General features: G+C 40.4%; 1 long non-coding RNA gene across 1 annotated transcript; it reads right to left on the reverse strand.

The window, feature by feature from the left end:
• Positions 1–214: 214 nt before the first annotated feature.
• LOC140527447 (uncharacterized) lies at positions 215–11,357 on the reverse strand. Its single transcript, XR_011974805.1, has 2 exons — positions 5,655–11,357; positions 215–2,053 (listed from the first exon to the last, which is right to left on the reverse strand). It is a non-coding gene; the product is annotated as an uncharacterized lncRNA (long non-coding RNA).
• Between the last annotated feature and the right edge of the window lie 395 nt (positions 11,358–11,752).

Consider the following 11,752-nt stretch of genomic DNA (forward strand, 5'->3'; position numbering starts at 1 on the left):
AAGTCCAAAAAGCAGTTGGTGATTTGAGAGACTTATCTCAGGAGAAACAAGGGCTTTTACATAAATCTGAGTCTCCATGGAGATGACAGTTGAACCCATAGAAGCTGAGGAGGTTTACAGAATGAGCAATAGTTCTTAACTCTGGGCGCCTTCCCAGAATAATATATTTAAATGCACAAAATAAAATATATAGGATTACAAAAGAAGCCAGTTACGTTGAAATACATATATATGTATATGCACATTTTAAAAACACCCAAATTTATAGACTCCAGGTTGAGAGAAGGAAAAAGAAATTTTGTTATCAGGACAGAGCTTTGAAGGGACACCACAGCATTGAAGTGTAATATAAATGGAGAATCAGCAGTAGCACCACACCTCCACAGACATCTCTCTCCCTGTGGAAGTTTGAGATCAGTAAGTATTTCATCACCAGCAAGGGATGCCCCAGACCACCAGGACTTCATCAAGACTCAATGAGTTAGTGAATGAGTGAATGAATAAAAAAGCACTTACTCTGTGTCAAGCTCTGTGCTAAGTGCTGGGGTCACAAATGGTCACCAGTTCTCCAGGAGCTCCCACTCTGATTTTGGGAGATAACGTAGAAAAGAAAGTCCCCCCTGCTGCTCTGCAGCTGGACAGGCCAGGAGATCCTGACAGTTCCAAAGTCAGTTGGATAATAAGGTCCTTAGGTTACTTAAGTAAGTCAGGTGACAGTACCAGGAGACTTCCAAGGTTAAAGACTGAGAAGGTGATAAGAAGTGTTGGTCCTTTATCTCATCAGAAGGAACAGAGTTGTGAACTAGCATCCCAACCAAGTCCTGGGAACAGTCAAGCAGCCTGGTCTAAGAGAGAGGGCAAGGTGAGGAGGGCCCCTAGTGGCTGCTTGGATGGATTCTAGAACTGCTGAAGGACATGGAAAAAAAAGGTGACTGGCCCTTTTTGGTGGTGAATCCTCTTGCCTCCTTTGCTCTATTATAGGCCAGTTATGTAGTGCTGATTGTGGCAGGAAGAGTGGACGAGTGTGAAAGAAGCATCTCCAGCAAAGGGAAGACCTGGGAGAGCATGTCTCCTTGACCTACAATACAGGAAACCAATCATCATTGCTGTTGATAAGATGTACTTCACCAAGCCCACATACATGAGAAACCCTTCCGGGAGATAGCCATGGAAGTGAACACCTACTTGGGAAGATTAGCTCCACCTCAGCCCCTGCCACCTTCATGCCCATCTCTGACTGGCAGCACTGTGCAAGGGCAATGCCTGTGGATTTCATTTGATAGAAGTCATTCCTCCATCAAATTATCTCCAGTTGTCTCTGTAGGATGCCTGCCCCAAAGTACTAGCACTGTGCCAGTTGGCAGGGTTAAGACTAGTTTCTTGAAGTCAGGCATGATACTCCCAGAAATGCTACCACAGAGTCAAGCCTGGGTAGATGAACCATGAGGCTCTTTCTGGAGGAAAGATAGCCTGGTCATCAGGATGTACTTGCTTGACCAAATTACTCCCCATTCTATTGTAGACTTAATAACAAAAACTGATGCAACTATCTCCATCCACCTTAGGTTGTGTACACAGAACCCAGCTGCGCCAGCCCCCACCCAACCCACAGCAAGAGAATTTCCTGTCAGCTTTTCCTGTGGAGACAGTCTGTGTCCCATGGGTCCATTCAAATGCTACTGCTGCCAGCAAGCAGTGTCCTTTGTTTGGTTTCTGACTTTATTTGACCTTCAGCCATGTGATCTGGCCAGTGTGTGAGATACTTCCTGGGTTCTCAAGGAACTCAGGTTGAAAAATTCCTCAACACAGAAAATGTAGATTTTAATGTGAAGATCTTGTCAGCAGAGTAAAGTAACTTAGAGACATTAGGAATGATGGAAAACCTCAGTAGATACTTGCAGTTCTCTGGTGCAGATAATCATCCTAACCTACCCAAGCCAGGTCCACACTGCCTACTCTCCATTGCTGGTGGTGTTCAGTTACATTCAACTCTTAATGATTCCACTGTCCATGGGATTTTCTTGGCCCTGAAGTGGTTTTCCGTTTATTTCTCCTGTGGATTAAGGCAAACAGAGGTTAAGTGACTTTCCCAGAGTCACACAGCTAGCAAGTATCTGAGGCCAGGATTGGAACTTGGGTCTTCCTGGCTCCATGCCCTAAGCTCTATCAACTTAGCCACCTCAAGGTCTCTTCCTTCCATTGTTAGACTACCATATGGCTCACCTTTCATTCAAGTGTGCTGTGTTATACAAGATTGATGCGCACATTGGCAAGCTGGAAAACAATGCCAAGACCCCAAAGTGGGGATGCTGCTTTTTGACATCTATGCTATATGAGCCCTATGGATATGAAAAGTTTCTCCCAGAACCCAAGTCAAGGTCATTTTGCAATGAGGCAGAGAGTGGCTGTTGTTACCACATCAGTGAAGAAAAAATGCCAACTTCCAGCAAAGGCCAACAAGCAGGGAATAACACCCCACTCGCTGATTCTTTTGTGGATTTGGCCAGATTTTGCCAGACCTGTATGTCTGTGGTATTTTCTAATCATGAATCTTGGATTTTAGTCCAAACATGTGAATTTTAGTCCTGTCCTTGGGATCAGAAAAAAACAGAAAACTTGGGCAGCTAGGAGGACAGTGGAGAGTGCTAGACTTGGAGTCAGGAAGACCTAAGTTCAAATCCAGCCTTAGACACTATTTGTATATATGCCCCCCGGGGAAATCACTTGACCTCCCCAGGCATAGTTTCTTCATCTTTAAAATGTATATCAGTACAAAAATAGCACCTCTCACTTAATGTTGTTGTAGGCAACAAATGAGATATATGTAAAGGCCTTTGCAAACTATGAAGTGTTATATGAAGTCCTAGAATATTGGGTTTGTATTGAACAAATTAAAGGTTTAAAATCTAAAACAAAAAAGAAACAGGCAGAAGAATTTGGACATGATATGGTAAATAGTAATTTTATTTCTTAGTCTGAACATGGGATTTCATCAGTGTTGGGAACATCAGGTATAGAGATATCTGCCACTTCTGAAAATTTGAACTCCTCTGTAATTTAGTTTTAGAAAGTTGCCTGGGACATGGACAGATTTCAGAGGTTTCCCCAAGGTCATGTGGCCAATATGTCAGGAGGCTCCTTGTGGAGCCCAGGAAGACCCTCTATCCACTACTTCACACTTCTCACAGCAAGAGTCATTATAGTTTCTTAAAACAGCTGCCCTCAGCAAAGAAGGCATTGTTCAAGGAGTCAAGGGATGCAAAATAGATTCTTGCCATTAACATAAGTATTTACAGCAAAAGTTTATCTACTGCCTGCTGTGTGTAAAGCTCTTCATTAGGCATTAGTCAGTGGGAGATCGGATCCTATCTAGCAGGCTAGATAAGACAGCAACATGTAACTACAGTACAAATTAGAATGTAACTAGACAGGGTACAGAATGCGACAAGGAAGGTCAGGCTAGGGGTGGAGTGGGGGCAAGCACCCCAACAGGTTAGATTGGTTGGGGAAGAAGCTGAAGGGAGAGATCAGTAGTATAGGCAGTTTGGGGGAGCAGTTCTTTCTAATTCACCTCTAGTTCAACGAAACATGGTGGCTATGGTAGAAGAGAGAGATGGTTGACCTTGGAGTCTGGAAGGAGTAACTCCTCTAACACATATTGACTTTGAGACTCTAGGCAAGTACCCCCAGGCAACTTAATGTCTAAAAAGCACAAATTCAGAGAAGTCAATTTGCATTGGTAGAGGATGTTTCTAATTGGAAATTCCCATCTGGATGAAATAATGGGATAGGCAGGTGAGAGCTGCACAAATAGGAGGAAGACTATGGGACAGCAGAAATTATATGAGACCAAGATGAGGAGGAAGTAGAATCACAAAATCAAAGAATTTGAGAACTGGAAAGAAAAAAATAACCCAGATATCATTCAGTCCAACCCATACGTGAAAATAAATCCGTTTTTTATTAAGAGCCTTTATTATATGCCAGGCTCTGTGTTAAGAGCTAGGGATACAAAAAGAGGCAAAAGACAGTCCCTGCCCTCAAGACCTTACAAACTAGTGGGGAAAGAAACATGCAAACAAGTATATACGAAGCAAGCTACATACAAGGATTGGTAGGAGGTGATTAATTGAGGGCAGGCACTGGAATTAAGAGGAGTCGGGGAAAGCTTCCTGTAGAAGGGGGGATTTTCACTGAGGCTTAAAGGAAACCAGAAAGATCAGTAGTTGGAGAAGGGAAAGCATTCCAGGCCTGAGGGACTGCTAGAAAATATGTCCAGAGCTGACAAATGGAATGTCTTGTTCATGAAATAGCCAGGAGGCCAGTTCCCTAGGATCAATGACTATGTATCAGGAAGTATGGTGTAAGAAGATTGGGACGACAGGAGGGAACTAGGTTATGAAGGACTTTGATTGCCAAACACAGTATTTTTGTATTTGATCCTGGAGCCAATGAGGAGCCACTAGAGTTTACTGAGAAGGTGGGGTTTATGTGTGTGACATGGTCAGACCTGTGCTTTAGGAAAATCACTTTAGTGGTTGAATGGAGGATGGAATGGACTGGGGAGAGACTTGGGACAAACAGACTTCTCAGTAGCTACTGCAGTAATCCAAGCAAGAGGTGACGAGGGCCTGAACAGAGTGGGGGCAGAGTCATATAGGAACATATAGGAGAGATTTTGTTGAAAAGAATCTCGAGCATGACATACCTGACAGATGGTCACCTAGTGGCTGCTTGAAGACTTCCAAGGACAAGGGGTGTGACCACCTTTAGAGGCAGCTCATTTCTAATTTGAAGCAGATTTTTTTGGTAGAGGAAGTTTGGTTTGGTTTTTACTAATGTCCTTTTTTACAACTTCCACCCACTGCTCTTGGTTTTGCCTTTCTAGTTCAAACAGAAGAGCAATCCTTCTCTTTGTGATAGTACACATGACATATTCACTATTATGTTCCCCTGGAGTCTTTTCTTCTTCAGGTTAAAAACCCCCAGTTCTTTCAACTGTTCTTCATGACATAGACTCAAGCACCTTCACTATCTTGGACACCCTTGACCTAATCAATGTCATTCCTGAATTCAGGTGTCCACTTTGTTTGCAAAAAGCACTTTACATATATTATCTCATTTGATGCACACAACAGCCCTGTGATAGTGGCTTCTGTTGTCATCCCTGTTTTGCAAATGAGAAAGCTAAGACAGATAGAGGTTAATCAACTTGCCCAACATCATATATCAAGTAAGTGTATGAGGCAGGGTTTGAGCTCAGGTCCTCCTGACTCCAGGACCAGCATTCTAACCACGACACCACTTAGCAGTCTCCTAATTGTGGTATCTTATTACCCACATGGCTTCATCTTACCTGCAAGGCTCTGATAAAGAGATTTTGCAAAATGTGTAGCCAATATCTAGGCAAACTATACATGAAGCATTCCTGTGAGTCAGGGAAACCTCATCAAAGAAGGAAATGAAATCAATCTGTCAAGACTTGTCCTTAAAGCAATGCTGACTCTGGAATCACTATTTCCTTTTCTAGAATCTCACTAATCATCTTTCAAAAGAATATATTCCAGAATTTTTCCAGGAATCAAATCAAGCCCACAGGCCTAGGGTTTACATATTCTACCCTTTTCCCTTTGGGGGGAAATTGGGACACTTACCTTTCTCCAATCCTGCAGTCCTTCCCTCCTTCCTGATTTTTCAAAGCAAACTGACAGTGATTCAGCAATCATACCTTCCAGTTCTTTCAGTACCCTGCTGACTTGAACACGAGCAGTTAAGTATATTCATATTCTCTCTCTACTTGTCTCTATTATCCACTTTTGTTCTGTCTTTTCAAAGATTTTCTCCTTAGAGAAAAACAGAAGCAAATAAGATTTGGGTGGTTCTGCCTTCTCTTAGTCATCTATAACTGTTATGCCATCCACCCTCTCTAGTGGTTGCACCCCTTCTTTTATTCTTTCTGTTCTACCCCAATAGAGCTTTAAAAACTAACTCCTCCTATTGTCTGTAACTTTCGACTTCCACTGATGCTTAGCTTTAGCACTTCTGAAAATATTCCTAGGAGATTGTCATAGGTTTGTATTCATACTCTATCAATTGCCCTCGCTTCCGTATTCTGAATCTGCCTTTTATAAATCTTAAGTTGGTAATTGAGTTCCTTGTGCATCCACATTGATCCCTTTAGACAATGTCCCATTTTCATTATTGGAACTGTTACTTTGTATCTTATTTCAAACTTGAGACCTCTCAGCCCTCTTTGATTGACTTCTCCTACATGCTCCCAAAATCTAGACTATGTTACATTGCTTCCTTGTTTCTCTTCTACCATGAATTTTAAGACAAAGCACTTTGTTCCCCCCCTCTTTCTCAAGTTCCTATCATTTCTAGTTCACCAAAAAGTTTCTTTTGGTTGGGCATAGTCAGATCCAGAGTAGGAATTCCTCTTATTGCACTGTCCACTCTTGTTTTGGGGGGGAGGGAAAGGCAAGGCAATTGGGGTTAGGTGACTTGTCCAAGGTCACACGGCTGGTAAGTGTCAAGTATCTGAGTTCAAATTTGAACTCAGCATCCTGACTCCAGGGCTGGTGCTCTATTCACTGCGCCACCTAACTGCCTCCACTCTCCACCTTTTGAACAATGAAACTATCAATAAGACAGGCAAAGAAATACATACACATATACATACATACATACACATTGACAGAGAAAACCCCAACGCAAAGGCCAGATCATTGAAACCCTCTACCTGACCCTATTGCCCTAACCTGGGACCTCTGTACATTGGTTTCCTCTCTTATTCAGGTGGCATGTTGTACGTGCCCAAAGATGCCACTTCTGTTTCCACCTCTGTTGCCCTTTCATCTTCACCTCATTGTTCTTCTTGCTTCCCTCTCTCTGTTTCCTTTGCAGTGTCTTTGAAATTTTTTTTTAAAACTTACCTTAAGCTATTGACTCCCTTTTGCAGAAGTTTTGGATGTTGGAGAAAACCTTTTTTGGAGAAAACCTTTTTACTTTATTTTTCCCTTGCTTTCCCTTCTAATACCTTTAAGTGATAGGTCATATGAAAATTAGTTTTTAGTTTTTATACTACATAGCAACCTATATTTTCTAAAAATTGGAAATAAAATATAAATACCTAAATATATACTGCATAAGTAAAATAGATAATACTTGAATTAATATGTAACACACAAATACATAATACATAAATTTTTAAAAATGCATCTACTAAATCCTACCTACACTTAAATAGATTACTTCTATTAACAAAAAGTCAGAAATACAGGAATACTCTGCATAATGTTACCACACAGCCATTATAGTTTCCCAATAACTAATTAATAAATTTTTGCAACATAAACCCCCCACCTAAAGTCACATGAAACCTCACAGTGATATCTTTCCAGAGAGTGTAGCTCTTTATTGAGTGAGAATCCTGGGGGAGGTAATCACTAGAGTTTGCCACATCTGAGAAGACTTATTATTCCTCCAGGGTAGCTATAAAGGAATATTAGGACATTCTTTTGCCTGGATTTTCTTGTTGGTAAGTTGGGTGAGATCTGGCCCCGAGGCTTCTTTGTGATATATTACTGTGTAAAAGGACTATTTACTGAGTGAAGTTAAAGCAGGAGAGAAATTGAGCAAGAAAAGAGGTAGATATTATTGCCCCCAAGCCTGGAAAGCTTTCTCTCCCACTCTGGCTACTTACCTCCCCAGCTTCCTCTAAGTCCCGACTAAAATCCTGGAAGCCTTCCCCAATACCTCTTAATTCCAGGGCCTTTATTCTGTTAATTATTTCCTGTTTGTTCAGTTTATGGCTTGTTTTGTAGATGTTTCTTTGCATATTGATTCCCATGGTAAATTGGAAGCTCCTAGAGGGCAGGGACTCTCCTTTGCCTCTTTTTTGTATTCCCAGTTCTTAGAGCAGTTCCTGGTTCAGCACCTGGCACATAGTAGGTACTTAATAAATATTTATTTACTGATTGATTATTGAGGGCTTATGGAGTCGGTATAAAATATTTTGGTCCATGAGAGGTGAGCATGATGAATTTCCAGAGTGGATTCCAGTCAAATATGTTCTGACTTACATAGGCATGTCTCATGTGGATAGCTGGGGAAAAGGGTTGTGTGGGACTTGGCCTCTAATGCTAATCCACATGGGAAAATATCAACATTTTGGGACCAGTGAAAACCAACTTTGGCAAAGGTAAAGGGTCTGATTACCATAGTTATGCACCTCTGTAGTCTTCACATAGGGGAAAAGGAAAAAAACCCAACATCCACAGAGAAGTGAAGAGATGTGAGCATAATTTGTAACATGTGATGGAGTGCTAGAATGTTTGGTGTATTGTTCCATTACACTAAATATTCCCTCTCCTTCACATTGGCCCCACAGGAACTGCTGTGCTTTGTGATTGTTGGACTTTGGTGAATTCAGTCAATCAGAAAATAGTTGGAGGGAAAGGAGTGAACATTTACATCAGGCCTGCCAGAGAATTTTGGGTAGCCCACAAAAAATGTAGAGGAAAACCAAACTCTTATCTGGACTTACCCCTTCTGAAAGAAAAAAAAATTTCTTAAGAAAATAACAATCAATGGGAAAGCTTCTTCTGGATCATTAGTAATCTCCTGAAGATTTTGAGGACCTCTGGCAAAAGTGAAAAGTGATCTTCACATTCTTTCTTCACCTTTCTTCCTCCCTCTCTCTTTCTTTCTTTCACCTGCCATTGCCCATTCTCACAGCTGACCTGTAGGAAAGCTTTGACCTGCTCCTGTTCCATTTCCACCCTGGTCTGGTTCACACCTCCTTAAGCAACCAGGTGGATCTTCTGTCTCCTGCCCCTGCCTGGCCTTGGATCCTAATCTTGTTGGTGCTGGATTTAGGGAGATCAGCTTTAACCAGAGAACTTGTGAGCTCAAGTGATACACTGACTCCAACCTCTCCAGGAGTATTAAGGGGCAGCAAGCAGATTCATATAATTTCTTGTAAGATTTCTTAAAATTTAGCATTTGGTACTCCAGTCAATGTAATGGGATTTTTGAGGAAAGTCAGTGTCATAGAATACAAAACAAATCTTGAGAATATTATAGTATATGAAGTTTCCAAGATGGAAGGGACTTTAGCAATTATTTTGTCCATTCCACCTATTTTGCACATGGGAAAACCAAATCTCTGAGGGATTTAAATAACTTGTCTACTGCTTAGTCACAGTTCCAGGAAGAGGACTTCCATGAGGGCTTTTGGCATTCTTATGTTCTCTATAGTGTTTATACTTTTTTTTGGGGGGGGGAGGTTTACCAATAAAGTTATAATTTTCTTTTCTTATGCTTATTTTCTCCATGGTAAACAGGCAAAAGAGAAAAATATTCTCTTTGAATAGAAGCCATAGGGGAAGGGAAGATATATGTGTGTGTGTGTGTGTGTGTGTGTGTGTGTGTGTGTGTGTGTGTGTGTGTGAGTATAGGTATGTATATATACCTATATGTATTTTAGGAAAGGCCTATAATACTTAAGGATAGACTTTCTATCTATATGGATGGCTAAATCTTAAATTGTACATTAAGGTTCACTGTGGAGCTTACTGCCAGTTTGAAAAACTAGGCTGAAAGGATAAAACCTTGATTCCTCTCACAAAATTTTTCACTTTCCCCAGAAAACTAGTAAAGATACTTGAATTCCTTAAGAGAAAATTTTACCTTGATATGTGATTGATGTTACTGAGTTGCATGCAGCTTCTCATTAGCCTGTTTTTATAGAGCTGGAACACTGTCCCAGAGGACTAGGCACATATCCATGGTGGTATGTCTAGATTGTCAAGGCAGCAAGCCACTCCATAGCCCTCCGTCATATTCTCTCAACTCACACTAGAAAAATGAAGCCTCCTCCCTTGGGCATTCCTGACAAGAATCTACCTGTTCTCCCAGTGTCCTTTGACTTTTCAGATCTGTTTTGTGACATTAAAGCTGTTGAAACAAAAATGTGTGTTGTTTATTGTCATGTAATTTTATTTCCTGTTTCATAATGGTTATTTTCTCTGTTTCTTTTTTAAATTAACTTATTTTTAGTTTTCAACCTTCACTTCCATAAGATTTGGAGTTCAACTAGAACATGTACAGAAAGGCATGTCAGTCACTTAAGATTTGCCTCAAAAGATGTTCCTTAGCCAATGTGAAGTTATAGTCATATCTGAAACATGGTTATTGGAACTTGCTATTTTAAGATTCTGTGAGACTATTAAGTGACTGTTCTTCTGAGTCTAACTCCAGGTATGGATAGCAAGAAAGGCAGTCTGAGCCTCCAATCCATGATGCCAGTAAGCCTATGAGATTCTGATATGAACTGAAAAAGGTGATCTCATGGGAAGGGTGGGAGAGCAGCTATTTAGCCTGGGCTGAGGTAGGATTCTCCTGACTCAGTTTCCCCACTGACACCTGGCAGACTTTAAGCCTGACTGAATGCAAGTTGACAATCTACCCCTGCCTGGAATTGACATGAAGTTGGGCAGATATTGTTTCCCTGCAATGTCCCTACTCTTAGTGTCAATCTCCTATAGTCAAAAGGTTTGTAAGCTTAATACCAGATCTATTAAATTATAGATTGTTGGTAGGGGAACATCCAAGGTTAAGTCTAAAATTAAGCTATTAGGCTTAGGACTTTAGACCAACAATAATAAGTTAGGGTCCTTTAATTCTTAGTAGTAGTGTGGAGACAATTAGGTCAAGGGCTTGTGAAGTTAGCATACATGGTTATTATTTGTGTCTCAGTTAATGTCAAAAAAAAATTTGTTTGTGGTCTATATCATAAATGCTTTAAAAGAAGTATCACCTGACCAAAAGTTGGAATTGTTTTATGTGATATGAACTGTGTTAAAAATGAAAAACTAAAAAAAATTAAATTAAATTAAAAAAAAGATTTTGAGTTCAAAATTTTTTCACCCTTCCTTCCCTTCCCCTCCTCAAGATGGCGTGCAATCTGATCTAGGTTCTACATATACATTCATATTAAACGTTTTGACATTAGTCATGTTGTAAAGAAGAATTAGAACCAATGGAAAGAGTCATGAGAAAGAAGAAACAAAACAAAAAAGAACAAACAGACTCCATAGTTCTTTTTCTGGATACCATTTACCATCATGTATTGTCCATTTCTTACTCGAGCTTGGGAAGCATGAGAATATAAACTTTTCTAGCTCAAGCTGTTCCTCCATTTAACCTAACCAAAGGTACAGCTACATCAAGTAGTTAAGAAGTTAGTGTCTTCCTGTTCCAGCTTATCACCATAAGATAGTATCAATGTAAACACTTAGAATGCTCATGTATTATGAGAAACACCTCCTAAGGACACAAGACCACTCTGTAACTATCTGTGGACAGTTTCAAAGACAACCTATAAGTTTGCCAGACAGCCATAACTTCAGAGAATCATATTTTCAGGTTAACTTTAATTTTCTCTCCAAACTCTGGAATTTAAGCCCCTGTGCCTTCCACAGTTCAGCTTCTCTCTGGCAGAGGGAATTGTAATACTTTTTCACTTTTAGTCCAAGTAGTTGTCACTTTTCACGACCAGCCTTTGTCTTCAGGCTTGACCTTAAAGCCTCTGCTCTGAATATTCTGCCCTATTTATCTTATCAAATTATATAGGGTCCCAGTGTCCATGTTTAGACAGCCATGTTTTAAACTTTACCGATATAAGATACAATTAAAACAATTGAATTGAAGCCTATTTTACCTTTTACCTTTTTCAGAAAAAAAATTA

Source organism: Notamacropus eugenii, chromosome 2, assembly GCF_028372415.1.
Source record: "Notamacropus eugenii isolate mMacEug1 chromosome 2, mMacEug1.pri_v2, whole genome shotgun sequence".
Classification (NCBI taxonomy): Eukaryota; Metazoa; Chordata; class Mammalia; order Diprotodontia; family Macropodidae; genus Notamacropus; species Notamacropus eugenii.